This window comes from Panulirus ornatus, chromosome 36, assembly GCF_036320965.1.
Source record: "Panulirus ornatus isolate Po-2019 chromosome 36, ASM3632096v1, whole genome shotgun sequence".
Classification (NCBI taxonomy): domain Eukaryota; kingdom Metazoa; phylum Arthropoda; class Malacostraca; order Decapoda; family Palinuridae; genus Panulirus; species Panulirus ornatus.
In genome coordinates, this window is record NC_092259.1 from 18524377 (window position 1) to 18547843 (window position 23467).

General features: G+C 42.9%; 1 protein-coding gene across 3 annotated transcripts in view; it reads right to left on the reverse strand.

The window, feature by feature from the left end:
* The window catches only part of LOC139760422 (uncharacterized), a 65411-nt gene that overhangs the window by 21556 nt on the left and 20388 nt on the right, over positions 1-23467 (reverse strand). The window lies entirely within an intron of this gene.

Genomic DNA, 23467 nt, shown 5'->3' on the forward strand with positions numbered 1-23467 from the left:
ACAGGAGTGCCTGGTGGGAGGAGCCAACTAGTCTTGGTAGCACAGGAGTGCCTGGAGGAGGAGCCAACTAGTCTTGGTAGCACAGGAGTGCCTGGAGGAGGAGCCAGCTAGTCTTGGTAGCACAGGTGTGCCTGGTGGGAGGAGCCAACTAGTCTTGGTAGCACAGGAGTGCCTGGTGGGAGGAGCCAACTAGTCTTGGTAGCACAGGTGTGTCTGGTGGGAGGAGCCAACTTGTCTTGGTAGCACAGGTGTGTCTGGTGGGAGGAGCCAACTTGTCTTGGTAGCACAGGTGTGCCTGGTGGGAGGAGCCAACTAGTCTTGGTAGCACAGGTGTGTCTGGTGGGAGGAGCCAACTTGTCTTGGTAGCACAGGTGTGTCTGGTGGGAGGAGCCAACTTGTCTTGGTAGCACAGGAGTGCCTGGTGGGAGGAGCCAGCTAGTCTTGGTAGCACAGGAGTGCCTGGTGGGAGGAGCCAACTTGTCTTGGTAGCACAGGTGTGTCTGGTGGGAGGAGCCAACTTGTCTTGGTAGCACAGGTGTGCCTGGTGGGAGGAGCCAACTAGTCTTGGTAGCACAGGAGTGCCTGGTGGGAGGAGCCAACTAGTCTTGGTAGCACAGGAGTGCCTGGTGGGAGGAGCCAACTACTCTTGGTAGCACAGGTGTGCCTGGTGGGAGGAGCCAACTTGTCTTGGTAGCACAGGTGTGCCTGGTGGGAGGAGCCAACTACTCTTGGTAGCACAGGAGTGCCTGGTGGGAGGAGCCTGCTAGTCTTGGTAGCACAGGAGTGCCTGGAGGAGGAGCCAACTACTCTTGGTAGCACAGGTGTGCCTGGTGGGAGGAGCCAACTACTCTTGGTAGCACAGGAGTGCCTGGTGGGAGGAGCCTGCTAGTCTTGGTAGCACAGGAGTGCCTGGAGGAGGAGCCAACTACTCTTGGTAGCACAGGAGTGCCTGGTGGGAGGAGCCAACTACTCTTGGTAGCACAGGAGTGCCTGGTGGGAGGAGCCAACTAGTCTTGGTAGCACAGGAGTGCCTGGTGGGAGGAGCCAACTAATCTTGGTAGCACAGGAGTGCCTGGAGGAGGAGCCAACTAGTCTTGGTAGCACAGGAGTGCCTGGTGGGAGGAGCCAGCTAGCCTTGGTAGCACAGGTGTGCCTGGTGGGAGGAGCCAACTTGTTTTGGTAGCACAGGTGTGCCTGGTGGGAGGAGCCAACTTGTCTTGGTAGCAAAACTGTGCAAAACTTCTGAGAGGATGTGCTCAACACTACTACACAGAATCACACAACATATGTCACCTAATATTAATGGTTCACACATGGCAAAAATGTACACAACTGTATCATTACTTTTCTAACAATTTATGGGGATAGAAGACATAAGTACATCACTTTTCTTGACCTAAAAGCCGCATTTCATATTCCTAATAGGCAAGTTATTTTGTGAAATGATTTCTTTGCTAACTTAAGGGATTTATCAATGAAACATCTAGGGTACTTTAACTTAGATCCAATAGAATATATCTTCTCAAACTCGTCAATAAACTCTGGACTGAAAATACGTAATGTCGTAAGGAACACGGACTGGAATGATGATAAAGTACCCTAGATCTTTCATTGATAAATCCCTTGATATTGATATTGCCTTCAGCAACAACAATACTATGAAGAATATTTTGATCAGGAACTCACCAGAAAGTTCTGCAGGATGCATCTATAGAGTGTCATGCAGAAATTGTGATAAATTTTATGTTGGTCAGACTGGTAAGGATCTTTCTGTTAGACTTAAGCAACATAAATATAGTATGAGAACGAGACATGAATCAAATGCCTTGTTTAATCACGTTAAAAACTACGATCATTGTATTGACTGGAGTAACGCCATCTCAGTTATTAACTCTAACTCCAGTACCACGAGAAATATCATTGAATCTTCTATTATCAAATACACAAGTAATTATAACATTATATTAGTGAAGGTGTATATAAATTGGATAGCTTTATTGTTGATTAAATTTGTAAACACTTCCCCTTCTTGTCCACATAATAAGTTTAAGAATGCTTATGGCCAGATTCAAACGCATCCGACCTACATTCAGGCAGTCACTTGTTCACCAAATGGCGTCCTAACTACGTCTCTTCGTTGTATATCAACTGACTGTTATATTTCTCTTTTGTGTCTCCCCTGATGATGTAATTATTACACGAAAGTGCACTTGGGAACTTATGTTTCATTTTCCCCGTGGACTCTTAGGAATATACTTGATCACGCACAAAATTGGGATGTATTTAGGGAAACAGTGATGGATTGCGCAAAAGATGCTTGTGGCATGAGAAGAGTGGGAGGTGGGTTGATTAGAAAGGGTAGTGAGTGGTGGGATGAAGAAGTAAGATTATTAGTGAAAGAGAAGAGAGAGGCATTTGGACGATTTTTGCAGGGAAAAAATGCAACTCAGTGGGAGATGTATAAAAGAAAGAGACAGGAGGTCAAGAGAAAGGTGCAAGAGGTGAAAAAGAGGGCAAATGAGAGTTGGGGTGAGAGAGTATCATTAAATTTTAGAGAGAATAAAAAGATGTTCTGGAAGGAGGTAAATAAAGTGCGTAAGACAAGGTAGCAAATGGGAACTTCAGTGAAGGGCGCAAATGGGGAGGTGATAACAAGTAGTGGTGATGTGAGAAGGAGATGGAGTGAGTATTTTGAAGGTTTGTTGAATGTGTTTGATGATAGAGTGGCAGATATAGGGTGTTTTGGTCGAGGTGGTGTGCAAAGTGAGAGGGTTAGGGAAAATGATTTGGTAAACAGAGAAGAGGTAGTAAAAGCTTTGTGGAAGATGAAAGCCGGCAAGGCAGCAGGTTTGGATGGTATTGCAGTGGAATTTATTAAAAAAAGGAGGTGACTGTATTATTGACTGGTTGGTAAGGTTATTTAATGTATGTATGACTCATGGTGAGGTGCCTGAGGATTGGCAGAATGCGTGCATAGTGCCATTGTACAAAGGCAAAGGGGATAAGAGTGAGTGCTCAAATTACAGAGGTATAAGTTTGTTGAGTATTCCTGGTAAATTATATGGGAGGGTATTGATTGAGAGGGTGAAGGCATGTACAGAGCATCAGATTGGGGGAGAGCAGTGTGGTTTCAGAAGTGGTAGAGGATGAGGGGATCAGGTGTTTGCTTTGAAGAATGTATGTGAGAAATACTTAGAAAAGCAAATGGATTTGTATGTAGCATTTATGGATCTGGAGAAGGCATATGATAGAGTTGATAGAGATGCTCTGTGGAAGGTATTAAGAACATATGGTGTGGGAGGCAAGTTGTTAGAAGCAGTGAAAAGTTTTTATCGAGGATGTAAGGCATGTGTACGTGTAGGAAGAGAGGAAAGTGATTGGTTCTCAGTGAATGTAGGATTGCGGCAGGGGTGTGTGATGTCTCCATGGTTGTTTAATTTGTTTATGGATGGGGTTGTTAGGGAGGTGAATGCAAGAGTTTTGGAAAGAGGGGCAAGTATGAAGTCTGTTGGGGATGAGAGGGCTTGGGAAGTGAGTCAGTTGTTGTTTGCTGATGATACAGCGCTGGTGGCTGATTCATGTGAGACACTGCAGAAGCTGGTGACTGAGTTTGGAAAAGTGTGTGAAAGAAGAAGGTTAAGAGTAAATGTGAATAAGAGCAAGGTTATTAGGTACAGTAGGGTTGAGGGTCAAGTCAATTGGGAGGTAAGTTTGAATGGAGAAAAACTGGAGGAAGTAAAGTGTTTTAGATATCTGGGAGTGGATCTGGCAGCGGATGGAACCATGGAAGCGGAAGTGGATCATAGGGTGGGGGAGGGGGCGAAAATCCTGGGAGCCTTGAAGAATGTGTGGAAGTCGAGAACATTATCTCGGAAAGCAAAAATGGGTATGTTTGAAGGAATAGTGGTTCCAACAATGTTGTATGGTTGCGAGGCGTGGGCTATGGATAGAGTTGTGCGCAGGAGGATGGATGTGCTGGAAATGAGATGTTTGAGGACAATGTGTGGTGTGAGGTGGTTTGATCGAGTAAGTAACGTAAGGGTAAGAGAGATGTGTGGGAATAAAAAGAGCGTGGTTGAGAGAGCAGAAGAGGGTGTTTTGAAATGGTTTGGGCACATGGAGAAAATGAGTGAGGAAAGATTGACCAAGAGGATATATGTGTCCGAGGTGGAGGGAACGAGGAGAAGTGGGAGACCAAATTGGAGGTGGAAAGATGGAGTGAAAAAGATTTTGTGTGATCGGGGCCTGAACATGCAGGAGGGTGAAAGGAGGGCAAGGAATAGAGTGAATTGGATCGATGTGGTATACCGGGGTTGGCGTGCTGTCAGTGGATTGAATCAGGGCATGTGAAGCGTCTGGGGTAAACCATGGAAAGCTGTGTAGGTATGTATATTTGCGTTGTGGACGTATGTAAATACATGTGTATGGGGGTGGGTTGGGCCATTTCTTTCGTCTGTTTACTTGCGCTACCTCGCAAACGCGGGAGACAGCGACAAAGCAAAAAAAAAAATATATATATATATATATATATATATATATATATATATATATATTTTTTTGCTTTGTCACTGTCTCCTGCGTTTGCGAGGTAGCGCAAGGAAACAGACGAAAGAAATGGTCCAACCCCCCCCCATACACATGTATATACATACGTCCACACACGCAAATATACATACCTACACAGCTTTCCATGGTTTACCCCAGACGCTTCACATGCCTTGATTCAATCCACTGACAGCACGTCAACCCCGGTATACCACATCGCTCCAATTCACTCTATTCCTTGCCCTCCTTTCACCCTCCTGCATGTTCAGGCCCCGATCACACAAAATCTTTTTCACTCCATCTTTCCACCTCCAATTTGGTCTCCCTCTTCTCCTCGTTCCCTCCACCTCCGACACATATATCCTCTTGGTCAATCTTTCCTCACTCATTCTCTCCATGTGCCCAAACCACTTCAAAACACCCTCTTCTGCTCTCTCAACCACGCTCTTTTTATTTCCACACATCTCTCTTACCCTTACGTTACTCACTCGATCAAACCACCTCACACCACACATTGTCCTCAAACATCTCATTTCCAGCACATCCATCCTCCTGCGCACAACTCTATCCATAGCCCATGCCTCGCAACCATACAACATTGTTGGAACCACTATTCCTTCAAACATACCCATTTTTGCTTTCCGAGATAATGTTCTCGACTTCCACACATTCTTCAAGGCCCCCAGAATTTTCGCCCCCTCCCCCACCCTATGATCCACTTCCGCTTCCATGGTTCCATCCGCTGCCAGATCCACTCCCAGATATCTAAAACACTTCACTTCCTCCAGTTTTTCTCCATTCAAACTCACCTCCCACTTGACTTGACCCTCAACCCTACTGTACCTAATAACCTTGCTCTTATTCACATTTACTCTTAACTTTCTTCTTCCACACACTTTACCAAACTCAGTCACCAGCTTCTGCAGTTTCTCACATGAATCAGCCACCAGCGCTGTATCATCAGCGAACAACAACTGACTCACTTCCCAAGCTCTCTCATCCCCAACAGACTTCATACTTGCCCCTCTTTCCAAAACTCTTGCATTTACCTCCCTAACAACCCCATCCATAAACAAATTAAACAACCATGGAGACATCACACACCCCTGCCGCAAACCTACATTCACTGAGAACCAATCACTTTCCTCTCTTCCTACACGTACACATGCCTTACATCCTCGATAAAAACTTTTCACTGCTTCTAACAACTTTCCTCCCACACCATATATTCTTAATACCTTCCACAGAGCATCTCTATCAACTCTATCATATGCCTTCTCCAGATCCATAAATGCTACATACAAATCCATTTGCTTTTCTAAGTATTTCTCACATACATTCTTCAAAGCAAACACCTGATCCACACATCCTATACCACTTCTGAAACCACACTGCTCTTCCCCAATCTGATGCTCTGTACATGCCTTCACCCTCTAAATCAATACCCTCCCATATAATTTACCAGGAATACTCAACAAACTTATACCTCTGTAATTTGAGCACTCACTCTTATCCCCTTTGCCTTTGTACAATGGCACTATGCACGCATTCCGCCAATCCTCAGGCACCTCACCATGAGTCATACATACATTAAATAACCTTACCAACCAGTCAACAATACAGTCACCCCCTTTTTTAATAAATTCCACTGCAATACCATCCAAACCTGCTGCCTTGCCGGCTTTCATCTTCCGCAAAGCTTTCACTATCTCTTCTCTTTTACCAAATCATTTTCCCTAACCCTCTCACTTTGCACACCACCTCAACCAAAACACCCTATATCTGCCACTCTATCATCAAACACATTCAACAAACCTTCAAAATACTCACTCCATCTCCTTCTCACATCACCACTACTTGTTAACCCCTCCCCATTTGCGCCCTTCACTGAAGTTCCCATTTGCTCCCTTGTCTTACGCACTTTATTTACCTCCTTCCAGAACATCTTTTTATTCTCCCTAAAATTTAATGATACTCTCTCACCCCAACTCTCATTTGCCCTTTTTTTCACCTCTTGCACCTTTCTCTTGACCTCCTGTCTCTTTCTTTTATACATCTCCCACTCAATTGCATTTTTTCCCTGCAAAAATCGTCCAAATGCCTCTCTCTTCTCTTTCACTAATACTCTTACTTCTTCATCCCACCACTCACTACCCTTTCTAATCAACCCACCTCCCACTCTTCTCATGCCACAAGCATCTTTTGCGCAATCCATCACTGATTCCCTAAATACATCCCATTCCTCCCCCACTCCCCTTACTTCCATTGTTCTCACCTTTTTCCATTCTGTACTCAGTCTCTCCTGGTACTTCCTCACACAGGTCTCCTTCCCAAGCTCACTTACTCTCACCACCCTCTTCACCCCAACATTCACTCTTCTTTTCTGAAAACCAATACAAATCTTCACCTTAGCCTCCACAAGATAATGATCAGACATCCCTCCAGTTGCACCTCTCAGCACATCAACATCCAAAAGTCTCTCTTTCGCACGCCTGTCAATTAACACGTAGTCCAATAACGCTCTCTGGCCATCTCTCCTACTTACATAAGTATACTTATGTATATCTCGCTTTTTAAACCAGGTATTCCCAATCATCAGTCCTTTTTCAGCACATAAATCTACAAGCTCTTCACCATTTCCATTTACAACACTGAACACCCCATGTATACCAATTATTCCCTCAACTGCCACATTACTCACCTTTGCATTCAAATCACCCATCACTATAACCCGGTCTCGTGCATCAAAACCACTAACACACTCATTCAGCTGCTCCCAAAACACTTGCCTCTCATGATCTTTCTTCTCATGCCCGGGTGCATATGCACCAATAATCACCCACCTCTCTCCATCAACTTTCAGTTTTACCCATATTAATCGAGAATTTACTTTCTTACATTCTATCACATACTCCCACAACTCCTGTTTCAGGAGTATTGCTACTCCTTCCCTTGCTCTTGTCCTCTCACTAACCCCTGACTTTACTCCCCAGACATTCCCAGACCACTCTTCCCCTTTACCCTTGAGCTTCGTTTCACTCAGAGCCAAAACATCCAGGTTCCTTTCCTCAAACATACTACCTATCTCTCCTTTTTTCACATCTTGGTTACATCCACACACATTTAGGCACCCCACTCTGAGCCTTCGAGGAGGATGAGCACTCCCCGCGTGACTCCTTCTTCTGTTTCCCATTTTAGAAAGTTAATACAAGGAGGGGAGGATTTCTGGCCCCCCGCTCCCGTCCCCTCTAGTCGCTTTCTACGACACGCGAGGAATACGTGGGAAGTATTCTTTCACCCCTATCCCCAGGGATAATATACATATATATACACATATACACATACACACACATACACATACATACGCACATATACACACACACACACATACATATATATACATATGAAAAATGTAAGAAACAATTTAGAAAACTGAAACTTCTAGCTTGAAATGAATGAAAAAATGAATGTCACATAATGGTGCAACTTCTGGCTATATATATATATATATATATATATATATATATATATATAGTGCACATGAACGCATAATCCATAGAACATTCAAACCTCCAACAGCCAGGCTCGAACCTGGGACCTTATGCGTATTCCCTACATGTCGTAGAAGGCGACTAAAGGGGAAGGGTATGAGGGACTGGAAACCCTCCCCTTCTTGTATTTCAATTTCTAAAAGAAGAAACAGAAGAAAGAGTCAAGCGAGGAGTGCTCATCCTCTTCGAAGGATCAGATTGGGGGGGGAAGAGTGGTTTGGAAACGTCTTGGGAGTAAAGTCAGGGGTTGGTGAGAGGTCAAGAGCTTAGGAAGGTGTAGCACTACTCCTGAAGCAGGATTTTTGGGAGTATGAGACAGAGTGTAAGAAAGTAAATTCTAGATTGATGTGGGTAAAAGTGAAAGTGGAAAGAGAGAGATGGGTGATTATTGGGAGCAGCCGAGTATGTCAGCGGTTTTGGCGCACGATATCGGATATTAGTGATGGGTGATTTAAAAGCGATGTGAGTAATGTGGCAGTTAAGGGTATAATTGGTGCACTTGGGGTATTCAGTGTTATGAGTGTCAGTGTTATGAATGTAAATGGTGAAGAGCTTATGGATGTATGTGCTGAAAAAGACTGGTGATCGGGAATCCCAGGTCTAAAAAGAGATATATACAAGTATGTGAGTATGAGAGATGATCAAAAGGCATTAGTAGATTGTTTTAATTGAAAGGCTTGTAAAAGAGAGACTCTTGGATGTATATGTGCTAAGAGGGGCAGCTGGAGACGTCTGATCATTATGTTCTGGAGGGGAAGGTGAAGATTTGGTTGTTGAGTTTTCCAAAGAGGAGAGAATGTAGGAGAGATGAGAGTAGTGGTAGTGAGCTTGGAAAGGAGACTTGTGTGAAGAAGTACAAGGAACGATTGAGTTTAGAATAGCAAAAGGTGAGAGCAAATAATGTGAGGGGAGTGGGTGAAGAATGCGAGGTATTTATGGAAGGAGTGCTGGCATGTGTGAGAGATGCATGTGGCATGAGAAAGGTGGGAGGTGGACAGATTACAAAGGGTAGTGAGTGGTGGAATGAAGAAGTTGTTAGTGAATGAGAAAAGAGAGGAATTTGGACAGTACTTACAATGGAGTGGAAATGACTGGGAAAGGTATAAGAGATGGTGACAGGAGGTTAAGAAGAAGGTGAAAGGGTTGAAAAAGATGGCAAATGAAATTTGGGGCGAAAGAGTATCATTAAACTTTTGGGAGAATAAACGGATGTTTTAGAAGGAGGTAAATTGTGTGCGAAAGACAAGAGAACAAATGGGGACATCAGTAAATGGAACAAAAGGGGAACTGATAACAGGTAGTGATGGGGTGAGTATTTTGAAGGTTTGTTGAATGAGTTTGATGATTGACAGTAGTGCTCCCACCTGCCATGCAGGGGTCCTGGGTTTGACCCTGCTGTTGGAAGTTTGTATGTTCAATGAAAGTGTGTGTTCATGTGCACTATATTCGTATATATATATATATATATATATATATATATATATATATATATATATATATATATATATATATATATATATATATATTTTTTTTTATACTTTGTCGCTGTCTCCCGCGTTTGCGAGGTAGCGCAAGGAAACAGACGAAAGAAATGGCCCAACCCCCCCCAATACACATGTATATACATACGTCCACACACGCAAATATACATACCTACCAGCTTTCCATGGTTTACCCCAGACGCTTCACATGCCTTGATTCAATCCACTGACAGCACGTCAACCCCGGTATACCACATCGCTCCAATTCACTCTATTCCTTGCCCTCCTTTCACCCTCCTGCATGTTCAGGCCCCAATCACACAAAATCTTTTTCACTCCATCTTTCCACCTCCAATTTGGTCTCCCTCTTCTCCTTGCTCCCTCCACCTCCGACACATATATCCTCTTGGTCAATCTTTCCTCACTCATCCTCTCCATGTGCCCAAACCACTTCAAAACACCCTCTTCTGCTCTCTCAACCACGCTCTTTTCATTTCCACACATCTCTCTTACCCTTACGTTACTCACTCGATCAAACCACCTCACACCACACATTGTCCTCAAACATCTCATTTCCAGCACATCCATCCTCCTGCGCACAACTCTATCCATAGCCCACGCCTCGCAACCATACAACATTGTTGGAACCACTATTCCTTCAAACATACCCATTTTTGCTTTCCGAGATAATGTTCTCGACTTCCACACATTCTTCAAGGCCCCCAGAATTTTCGCCCCCTCCCCCACCCTATGATCCACTTCCGCTTCCATGGTTCCATCCGCTGACAGATCCACTCCCAGATATCTAAAACACTTCACTTCCTCCAGTTTTTCTCCATTCAAACTCACCTCCCAATTGACTTGACCCTCAACCCTACTGTACCTAATAACCTTGCTCTTATTCACATTTACTCTTAACTTTCTTCTTCCACACACTTTACCAAACTCAGTCACCAGCTTCTGCAGTTTCTCACATGAATCAGCCACCAGCGCTGTACCATCAGCGAACAAAAACTGACTCACTTCCCAAGCTCTCTCATCCCCAACTGACTTCATACATGCCCCTCTTTCCAAAACTCTTGCATTTACCTCCCTAACAACCCCATCCATAAACAAATTAAACAACCATGGAGACCACACACCCCTGCCGCAAACCTACATTCACTGAGAACCAATCACTTTCCTCTCTTCCTACACGTACACATGCCTTACATCCTCGATAAAAACTTTTCACTGCTTCTAACAACTTTCCTCCCACACCATATATTCTTAATACCTTCCACAGAGCATCTCTATCAACTCTATCATATGCCTTCTCCAGATCCATAAATGCTACATACAAATCCATTTGCTTTTCTAAGTATTTCTCACATACATTCTTCAAAGCAAACACCTGATCCACACATCCTCTACCACTTCTGAAACCACACTGCTCTTCCCCAATCTGATGCTCTGTACATGCCTTCACCCTCTCAATCAATACCCTCCCATATAATTTACCAGGAATACTCAACAAACTTATACCTCTGTAATTTGAGCACTCACTCTTATCCCCTTATATATATATATATATATATATATATATATATATATATATATATATATATATATATATATATATATATTTATATATATATATATATATATATATATATATATATATATATATATATATATATATATATATATATATATATATATATTATCCCTGGGGATAGGGGATTAAGAATACTTCCCACGTATTCCCTGCGTGTCGTAGAAGGCGACTAAAAGGGGAGGGAGCGGGGGGCTGGAAATCCTCCCCTCTCGTTTTTTTTTTTTTTTTCAATTTTCCAAAAGAAGGAACAGAGAATTGGGCCAGGTGAGGGTATTCCCTCAAAGGCCCAATCCTCTGTTCTTAACGCTACCTCGCTAATGCGGGAAATGGCGAATAGTTTGAAAGAAAAAAATATATATATATATATATATATATATATATATATATATATATATATATATATATATATATATATATATATATATATATATTTTTTTTTTTGCTTTGTTGCTGTCTCCCGCGTTTGCAAGGCAGCGCAAGGAAACAGACGAAAGAAATGGCCCAACCCACCCCCATACACATGTATATACATACACGTCCACACATGCAAATATACATACCTACACAGCTTTCCATGGTTTACCCCAAACGCTTCACATGCCCTGATTCAATCCACTGACAACACGTCAACCCCGGTATACCACATCGATCCAATTCACTCTATTCCTTGCCCTCCTTTCACCCTCCTGCATGTTCAGGCCCCGATCACACAAAATCTTTTTCACTCCATCTTTCCACCTCCAATTTGGTCTCCCACTTCTCCTCGTTCCCTCCACCTCCGACACATATATCCTCTTGGTCAATCTTTCCTCACTCATTCTCTCCATGTGCCCAAACCATTTCAAAACATCCTCTTCTGCTCTCTCAACCACGCTCTTTTTATTTCCACACATCTCTCTTACCCTTACGTTACTTGCTCGATCAAACCACCTCACACCACACATTGTCCTCAAACATCTCATTTCCAGCACATCCATCCTCCTGCGCACAACTCTATCCATAGCCCACGCCTCGCAACCATACAAAATTGTTGGAACCACTATTCCTTCAAACATACCCATTTTTGCTTTCCGAGATAATGTTCTCGACTTCCACACATTCTTCAACGCTCCCAGGATTTTCGCCCCCTCCCCCACCCTATGATCCACTTCCGCTTCCATGGTTCCATCTGCTGCCAGATCCACTCCCAGATATCTAAAACACTTTACTTCCTCCAGTTTTTCTCCATTCAAACTTACCTCCCAATTGACTTGACCCTCAACCCTACTGTACCTAATAACCTTGCTCTTATTCACATTTACTCTTAACTTTCTTCTTTCACACACTTTACCAAACTCAGTCACCAGCTTCTGCAGTTTCTCACATGAATCAGCCACCAGCGCTGTATCATCAGCGAACAACAACTGACTCACTTCCCAAGCTCTCTCATCCACAACAGACTTCATACTTAGTATGCCCCTCTTTCCAAAACTCTTGCATTCACCTCCCTAACAACCCCATCCATAAACAAATTAAACAACCATGGAGACATCACACACCCCTGCCACAAACCTACATTCACTGAGAACCAATCACTTTCCTCTCTTCCTACACGTACACATGCCTTACAACCTTGATAAAAACTTTTCACTGCTTCCAACAACTTGCCTCCCACACCATATACTCTTAAAACCTTCCACAGAGCATCTCTATCAACTCTATCATATGCCTTCTCCAGATCCATAAATGCTGCATACAAATCCATTTGCTTTTCTAAGTATTTCTCACATACATTCTTCAAAGCAAACACCTGATCCACACATCCTCTACCACTTCCGAAACCACACTGCTCTTCCCCAATCTGATGCTCTGTACATGCATTCACCCTCTCAATCATATATATATATTTATATATATATATATATATATATATATATATATATATATATATATATATATATATATATATTTTTTTTTTTTGCTTTGTCGCTGTCTCCCGCGTTTGCGAGGTAGCGCAAGGAAACAGACGAAAGAAATGGCCCAACCCACCCCCATACACATGCCTTGATTCAATCCACTGACAGCACGTCAACTCCGGTATACCACATCGCTCCAATTCACTGTATTCTTTGCCCTCCTTTCACCCTCCTGCATGTTCAGGCCCCGATCACACAAAATCTTTTTCACTCCATCTTTCCACCTCCAATTTGGTCTCCCTCTTCTCCTTGTTCCCTCCACCTCCGACACATATATCCTCTTGGTCAATCTTTCCTCACTCATTCTCTCCATGTGACCAAACCATTTCAAAACACCCTCTTCTGCTCTCTCAACCACGCTCTTTCTATTTCCACACATCTCTCTTACCCTCACGTTACTTACTCGATCAAACCACCTCACACCACACATTGTCCTCAAACATCTCATTTCCAGCACATCCATCCTCCTGCGCACAACTCTATCCAAAGTCCACGCCTCGAAACCATACAACATTGTTGGAACCACTATTCCTTCAAACATACCCATTTTTGCTTTCCGAGATAATGTTCTCGACTTCCACACATTCTTCAAGGCTCCCAGAATTTTCGCCCCCTCCCCCACCCTATGATCCACTTCCGCTTCCATGGTTCCATCCGCTGCCAGATCCACTCCCAGATATCTAAAACACTTCACTTCCTCCAGTTTTTCTCCATTCAAACTCACCTCCCAATTGAATATATATATATATATATATATATATATATATATATATATATATATATATATATATATATATATATATAGATATATATATATATATATATATATATATATATATATATATATATATATATATATATGCAGGTGCAACTGGAGGGATGTCTGATCATTATCTTGTGGAGGCTAAGGTGAAGATTTGTATGGGTTTTCAGAAAAGAAGAGTGAATGTTGGGGTGAAGAGGGTGGTGAGAGTAAGTGAGCTTGAGAAGGAGACCTGTGTGAGGAAGTACCAGGAGAGACTGAGTACAGAATGGAAAAAGGTGAGAACAATGGAAGTAAGGGGAGTGGGGGAGGAATGGGATGTATTTAGGGAATCAGTGATGGATTGCGCAAAAGATGCTTGTGGCATGAGAAGAGTGGGAGGTGGGTTGATTAGAAAGGGTAGTGAGTGGTGGGATGAAGAAGTAAGAGTATTAGTGAAAGAGAAGAGAGAGGCATTTGGACGATTTTTGCAGGGAAAAAATGCAATTGAGTGGGAGATGTATAAAAGAAAGAGACAGGAGGTCAAGAGAAAGGTGCAAGAGGTGAAAAAAAGGGCAAATGAGAGTTGGGGTGAGAGAGTATCATTAAATTTTAGGGAGAATAAAAAGATGTTCTGGAAGGAGGTAAATAAAGTGCGTAAGACAAGGGAGCAAATGGGAACTTCAGTGAAGGGCGCAAATGGGGAGGTGATAACAAGTAGTGGTGATGTGAGAAGGAGATGGAGTGAGTATTTTGAAGGTTTGTTGAATGTGTTTGATGATAGAGTGGCAGATATAGGGTGTTTTGGTCGAGGTGGTGTGCAAAGTGAGAGGGTTAGGGAAAATGATTTGGTAAACAGAGAAGAGGTAGTGAAAGCTTTGCGGAAGATGAAAGCCGGCAAGGCAGCAGGTTTGGATGGTATTGCAGTGGAATTTATTAAAAAAGGGGGTGACTGTATTGTTGACTGGTTGGTAAGGTTATTTAATGTATGTATGACTCATGGTGAGGTGCCTGAGGATTGGCAGAATGCGTGCATAGTGCCATTGTACAAAGGCAAAGGGGATAAGAGTGAGTGCTCAAATTACAGAGGTATAAGTTTGTTGAGTATTCCTGGTAAATTATATGGGAGGGTATTGATTGAGAGGGTGAAGGCATGTACAGAGCATCAGATTGGGGAAGAGCAGTGTGGTTTCAGAAGTGGTAGAGGATGTGTGGATCAGGTGTTTGCTTTGAAGAATGTATGTGAGAAATACTTAGAAAAGCAAATGGATTTGTATGTAGCATTTATGGATCTGGAGAAGGCATATGATAGAGTTGATAGAGATGCTCTGTGGAAGGTATTAAGAATATATGGTGTGGGAGGAAAGTTGTTAGAAGCAGTGAAAAGTTTTTATCGAGGATGTAAAGCATGTGTACGTGTAGGAAGAGAGGAAAGTGATTGGTTCTCAGTGAATGTAGGTTTGCGGCAGGGGTGTGTGATGTCTCCATGGTTGTTTAATTTGTTTATGGATGGGGTTGTTAGGGAGGTAAATGCAAGAGTTTTGGAAAGAGGGGCAAGTATGAGGTCTGTTGGGGATGAGAGAGCTTGGGAAGTGAGTCAGTTGTTGTTCGCTGATGATACAGCGCTGGTGGCTGATTCATGGGAGAAACTGCAGAAGCTGGTGACTGAGTTTGGTAAAGTGTGTGGAAGAAGAAAGTTAAGAGTAAATGTGAATAAGAGCAAGGTTATTAGGTACAGTAGGGTTGAGGGTCAAGTCAATTGGGAGGTGAGTTTGAATGGAGAAAAACTGGAGGAAGTGAAGTGTTTTAGATATCTGGGAGTGGATCTGTCAGCGGATGGAACCATGGAAGCGGAAGTGGATCATAGGGTGGGGGAGGGGGCGAAAATTCTGGGGGCCTTGAAGAATGTGTGGAAGTCGAGAACATTATCTCGGAAAGCAAAAATGGGTATGTTTGAAGGAATAGTGGTTCCAACAATGTTGTATGGTTGCGAGGCGTGGGCTATGGATAGAGTTGTGCGCAGGAGGATGGATGTGCTGGAAATGAGATGTTTGAGGACAATGTGTGGTGTGAGGTGGTTTGATCGAGTGAGTAACGTAAGGGTAAGAGAGATGTGTGGAAATAGAAAGAGCGTGGTTGAGAGAGCAGAAGAGGGTGTTTTGAAGTGGTTTGGGCACATGGAGAGGATGAGTGAGGAAAGATTGACCAAGAGGATATATGTGTCGGAGGTGGAGGGAACAAGGAGAAGAGGGAGACCAAATTGGAGGTGGAAAGATGGAGTGAAAAAGATTTTGTGTGATCGGGGCCTGAACATGCAGGAGGGTGAAAGGAGGGCAAGGAATAGAGTGAATTGGAGCGATGTGGTATACCGGGGTTGACGTGCTGTCAGTGGATTGAAGCAGGGCATGTGAAGCGTCTGGGGTAAACCATGGAAAACTGTGTAGGTATGTATATTTGCGTGTGTGGACGTATGTATATACATGTGTATGGGGGGGGGGGGTTGGGCCATTTCTTTCGTCTGTTTCCTTGCGCTACCTCGCAAACCCGGGAGACAGCGACAAAGTATAATAAAAATATAAAATAATATATATATATATATGTATATATATATATATATATATATATATATATATATACATACAGACATATACATATATACACATGTACATAATTCATACTGTCTGCCTTTATTAATTCCCATCGCCACCCCTCCACACATGAAATGACAACCCCCTCCCCCGCATGCGCACGAGGTAGCGTTAGGCAAAGACAACAAAAGCATCATTCGTTCACACTCAGTCTCTAGCTGTTATGCATAGTGCACCGAAACTACAGCTCCCTTTCCTCATCCATGACCCAAAAAACTTTCCATGGTTTACCTTAGACGCTTTATATGCCCTGGTTCAATCCACTGACAGCACGTCAACCCCGATACACCACATTGTTCCAATTCACTCTATTCCTTGCACGCCTTTCACCTTCCTGCATGTTCAAGCCCCGATCGTTCAAAATCTTTTTTCCTCTGTCTTTCCACTTCCAATTTAGTCTCCCACTTCTCCTCGTTCCCTCCACCTCTGACACATATGTCCTCTTGGTCAATCTTTCCTCACTCATTCTCTCCATGTGACCAAATCATTTCAAAACATCCTCTTCTGCTCTCTCAACCACTCTTTTTATTACCAAACATCTATTCTTACCCTTTAATTTCTTACTCGATCAAACCACCTCACACCACATATTGTCCTCAAACGCCTTATTTCCAACACATGCACCCTCCTCTGCACAACTCTATCTATAGCCCATGCCTTGCAACCATATAGCATTGTTGGAACCACTATTCTTTCAAACATACCCAGTTTTGCTTTCCGAGATAATGTTCTCACCTTCCACACATTTTTCAACACTCCCAAAACTTTCACCCCCTCCCCCACCCTGTGACTCACTTCTGCTTCCATGGTTTCATCCGCTGCCAAATCCACTCCCAGATATCTAAAACACTTCACTTCCTCCAGTTTTTCTCCATTCAAACGTACCTCCCAATTGACTTGTCCCTCAACCATACTGTACCTAATAACCTTGCTCTTATTCACATTTACTCTCAGCTTTCTTCTTTCACACTTTTCCAAACTCAGTCACCAGCTTCTGCAGTTTCTCACCCGAATCAGCCACCAGCGCTGTATCATCAGCGAACAACTGACTCACTTCCCAAGCTCTCTCATCCACAACATACTCCCTAACAACCCCATCCATAAACAAATTAAACAACCATGAAGACATCACGCACCCCTGCCGCAAACCGACATTCAATGAGAACTAATCACTTTCCTCTCTTCCTACTCGTACACAGGCCTTACATCCTCGATAAAAACTTTTCACTGCTTCTAACAACTTGCCTCCTACACCATATATTCTAAATGTGTGTGGATGTAACCAAGATGAGAAAAAAGGAGAGATGGGTAGTATGTTTGAGGAAAGGAACCTGGATGTTTGGACTCTGAGTGAAACGAAGCTTAATGGTAAAGGGGAAGATTGGTTCGGGAATGTTTTGGGAGTAAAGTTAGGGGTTGGTGAGAGGACAAGAGCAAGGGAAGGAGTAGCACTACTCCTAAAACAGGAGTGGTGGGAATATGTGATAGAGTGTAAGAAAAAAACTCTAGATTGATATGGGTTAAACTGAAAAGGGATGGAGAGAGATGGGTGATTATTGGTGCATATGCACCTGGGCATGAGAAGAAAGATCAGGAAAGGCAAATGTTTTTGGAGCAGCTGAGTGAGTGTGTTGGTAGTTCTGATGCATGAGACCGGGTTATAGTGATGGGTGATCTGAATGCAAAGGTGAGTAATGTGGCAGTTGAGGGAAAAATTGTTGTACATGGTGTGTTCAGTGTTGTAAATGGAGAATGTGAAGAGCTTATAGATTTGTGTGCTGAAAAAGGACTGATGATTGGGAATACCTGGTTTAAGAAGAGAGATATAAATAAGTATACGTATGTACATAGGAGAGATGGACAGAGATCGTTATTAGATTATGTGTTAATTGATAGGCGCATGAAAGAGAGACTTTTGGATGTTAGTGTGCTGAGAGGTGCAACTGGAGGGATATCTGATCATTATCTTGTGGAGGCGAAGGTGAAGATTTGTAAAGGTTTTCAGAAAAAAAGAGAGAATGTTGGGGTAAAGAGAGTGGTGAGAGTAAGTGAGCTTGGGAAGGAGACTTGTGTGGGCAGTACCAGGAGAGACTGAGTGCAGAATGGAAAAAGGTGAGAGCAAAGAACATAAGGGGAGTGGGGGAGGAATGGGATGTATTTAGGGAAACAGTGATGGCTCGCGCAAAAGATGCTTGTGGCATGAGAAGCGTGGGAGGTGGGCGGATTAGAGAGGATAGTGAAAGGTGGGATGAAGAAGTAAGATTATTAGTGAAAGAGAAGAGAGAGGCATTTGGACGAGTTTTGCAAGGAAATAGTGCAAATGACTGGGAGATGTATAGAAGAAAGAGGCAGGAGGTCAAGAGAAAGGTGCAAGAGATGAAAAAGATGGCAAATGAGAGTTGGGGTGAGTATCATAAAATTTTTGGGAGAATAAAAAGATGTTTTTGAAGGAGGTAAATAAAGTGTGTAAGTCAAGGGAACAAATGGGAACATCGGTGAAGGGGGCTAATGGGGAGGTAATAACAAGTAGTGGTGATGTGAGAAGGAGATGGAGTAAATTGTTTTGAAGGTTTGTTGAATGTGTTAGATGACAGAGTGGCAGATATAGGGTGTTTGGTTGAGGTGGTGTGCAAAGTGAGAGGGTTAGAGAGAATGATTTGGTAAACAGAGAAGAGGTAGCAAAAGCTTTGTGGAAGATGAAAGCAGGCAATGCGTTGGGTTTGGATGGTATTGCAGTAAAATTTATCAAAATAGTGGGTGACTGCGTTGCTGACTGGTTGGTAAGGATATCTAATGTATATATGACTCATGGTGAGGTGCCTGAGGATTGGCAGAATGCATGCATAGTGCCATTGTACAAAGGCAAAGGGGATAAAGGTGAGTGTTCAAATTACAGAGGTATAAGTTTGTTGAGTATTCCTGGGAAATTATATGGGAGGGTATTGATTGAGAAGGTGAAGGCATGTACAGAGCATCAGACTGGGGAAGAGCAGCGTGGTTTCAGAAGTCGTAGAGGATGTGTGGATCAGGTGTTCGCTTTGAAGAATGTATGTGAGAAATACTTAGAGGAGCAAAAGGATTTGTATGTAGCATTTATGGATCTGGAGAAGGCATATGATAGGGTTGATAGAGATGCTCTGTGGAAGGAATTAAGAATAAAAGAAATAATATAAATATATACATATATATAGATATCATTATTGCTGTTTCCCGCGTAAGCAAGGTAGCACCAGGAAACAGATGAAAAATGGCCCCTCCACTCATACACACACACACACACACATATATATTTTTTTATTTTTTTTTTATTTTTTGCTTTGTCGCTGTCTCCTGCGTTTGCGAGGTAGCGCAAGGAAACAGACGAAAGAAATGGCCCAACCCACCCCCATACACATGTATATACATACGTCCACACACGCAAATATACATACCTACACAGCTTTCCATGGTTTACCCCAGACGCTTCACATGCCCCCGATTCAATCCACTGACAGCACGTCAACCCCGGTATACCAATTCGCTCCAATTCACTCTATTCCTTGCCCTCCTTTCACCCTCCTGCATGTTCAGGCCCCGATCACACAAAATCTTTTTCACTCCATCTTTCCACCTCCAATTTGGTCTCCCTCTTCTCCTCGTTCCCTCCACCTCCGACACATATATCCTCTTGGTCAATCTTTCCTCACTCATTCTCTCCATGTGCCCAAACCATTTCAAAACACCCTCTTCTGCTCTCTCAACCACGCTCTTTTTATTTCCACACATCTCTCTTACCCTTACGTTACTTACTCGATCAAACCACCTCACACCACACATTGTCCTCAAACATCTCATTTCCAGCACATCCATCCTCCTGCGCACAACTCTATCCATAGTCCACGCCTCGCAACCATACAACATTGTTGGAACCACTATTCCTTCAAACATACCCATTTTTGCTTTCCGAGATAGTGTTCTCGACTTCCACACATTCTTCAAGGCTCCCAGAATTTTCGCCCCCTCCCCCACCCTATGATCCACTTCCGCTTCTATGGTTCCATCCACTGCCAGATCCACTCCCAGATATCTAAAACACTTCACTTCCTCCAGTTTTTCTCCATTCAAACTCACCTCCCAATTGACTTGACCCTCAACCCTACTGTACCTAATAACCTTGCTCTTATTCACATTTACTCTTAACTTTCTTCTTTCACACACTTTACCAAACTCAGTCACCAGCTTCTGCAGTTTCTCACATGAATCAGCCACCAGCGTTGTATCATCAGCGAACAACAACTGACTCACTTCCCAAGCTCTCTCATCCCCAACAGACTTCATACTTGCCCCTCTTTCCAAAACTCTTGCATTCACCTCCCTAACAACCCCATCCATAAACAAATTAAACAACCATGGAGACATCACACACCCCTTCCGCAAACCTACATTCACTGAGAACCAATCACTTTCCTCTCTTCCTACACGTACACATGCCTTACATCCTCGATAAAAACTTTTCACTGCTTCTAACAACTTGCCTCCCACACCATATATTCTTAATACCTTCCACAGAGCATCTCTATCAACTCTATCATATGCCTTCTCCAGATCAATAAATGCTACATACAAATCCATTTGCTTTTCTAAGTATTTCTCACATACATTCTTCAAAGCAAACACCTGATCCACACATCCTCTACCACTTCTGAAACCACACTGCTCTTCCCCAATCTGATGCTCTGTACATGCCTTCACCCTCTCAATCAATACCCTCCCATATAATTTGCCAGGAATACTCAACAAACTTATACCTCTGTAATTTGAGCACTCACTCTTATCCCCTTTGCCTTTGTACAATGGCACTATGCACGCATTCCGCCAATCCTCAGGCACCTCACCGTGAGTCATACATACGTTAAATAACCTTACCAACCAGTCAACAATACAGTCACCCCCTTTTTTTATAAATTCCACTGCAATACCATCCAAACCTGCTGCCTTGCCGGCTTTCATCTTCCGCAAAGCTTTTACTACCTCTTCTCTGTTTACCAAATCATTTTCCCTAACCCTCTCACTTTGCACACCACCTCGACCAAAACACCCTATATCTGCCACTCTATCATCAAACACATTCAACAAACCTTCAAAATACTCACTCCATCTCCTTCTCACTTCACCACTACTTGTTATCACCTCCCCATTTGCACCCTTCACTGAAGTTCCCATTAGCTCCCTTGTCTTATGCACTTAATTTACCTCCTTCCAGAACATCTTTTTATTCTCCCTAAAATTTAATGATACTCTCTCACCCCAACTCTCATTTGCCCTTTTTTTCACCTCTTGCACCTTTCTCTTGACCTCCTGTCTCTTTCTTTTATACGTCTCCCACTCAACTGCATTTTTTCCCTGCAAAAATCGTCCAAATGCCTCTCTCTTCTCTTTCACTAATACTCTTACTTCTTCATCCCACCACTCACTACCCTTTCTAATCAACCCACCTCCCACTCTTCTCATGCCACAAGCATCTTTTGCGCAATCCATCACTGATTCCCTAAATACATCCCATTCCTCCCCCACTCCCCTTACTTCCATTATTCTCACCTTTTTCCATTCTGTACTCAGTCTCTCCTGGTACTTCCTCACACAAGTCTCCTTCCCAAGCTCACTTACTCTCACCACCCTCTTCACCCCAACATTCACTCTTCTTTTCTGAAAACCCATACAAATCTTCACCTTTGCCTCCACAAGATAATGATCAGACATATATATATATATATATATATATATATATATATATATATATATATATATATATATATATATATATTATCCCTGGGGATAGGGGATTAAGAATGCTTCCCACGTATTCCCTGCGTGTCGTAGAAGGCGACTAGAAGGGGAGGGAGCGGGGGGCTGGAAATCCTCCCCTCTCATTTTTTTTTTTTTTTTTAATTTTCCAAAAGAAGGAACAGAGGGGGCCAGGTGAGGATATTCCAAAAAAGGCCAAGTCCTCTGTTCTTAACGCTACCTCGCTAACGCAGGAAATGGCGAATAGTTTAAAAAAGAAAAAATATTTATATATATATATATATATATATATATATATATATATATATAGATAGGTAGTATGTTTGAGGAAAGGAACCTGGATGTTTTGGCTCTGAGTGAAACGAAGCTCAAGGGTAAAGGGGAAGAGTGGTTTGGGAATGTCTGGGGAGTAAAGTCAGGGGTTAGTGAGAGGACAAGAGCAAGGGAAGGAGTAGCAATACTCCTGAAACAGGAGTTGTGGGAGTATGTGATAGAGTGTAAGAAAGTAAATTCTCGATTAATATGGGTAAAACTGAAAGTTGATGGAGAGAGGTGGGTGATTATTGGTGCATATGCACCTGGGCATGAGAAGAAAGATCAAGAGAGGCAAGTGTTTTGGGAGCAGCTGAATGAGTGTGTTAGTGGTTTTGATGCACGAGACCGGGTTATAGTGATGGGTGATTTGAATGCAAAGGTGAGTAATGTGGCAGTTGAGGGAATAATTGGTATACATGGGGTGTTCAGTGTTGTAAATGGAAATGGTGAAGAGCTTGTAGATTTATGTGCTGAAAAAGGACTGATGATTGGGAATACCTGGTTTAAAAAGCGAGATATACATAAGTATACTTATGTAAGTAGGAGAGATGGCCAGAGAGCGTTATTGGATTACGTGTTAATTGACAGGCGTGCGAAAGAGAGACTTTTGGATGTTAATGTGCTGAGAGGTGCAACTGGAGGGATGTCTGATCATTATCTTGTGGAGGCTAAGGTGAAGATTTGTATGGGTTTTCAGAAAAGAAGAGTGAATGTTGGGGTGAAGAGGGTGGTGAGAGTAAGTGAGCTTGAGAAGGAGACCTGTGTGAGGAAGTACCAGGAGAGACTGAGTACAGAATGGAAAAAGGTGAGAACAATGGAAGTAAGGGGAGTGGGGGAGGAATGGGATGT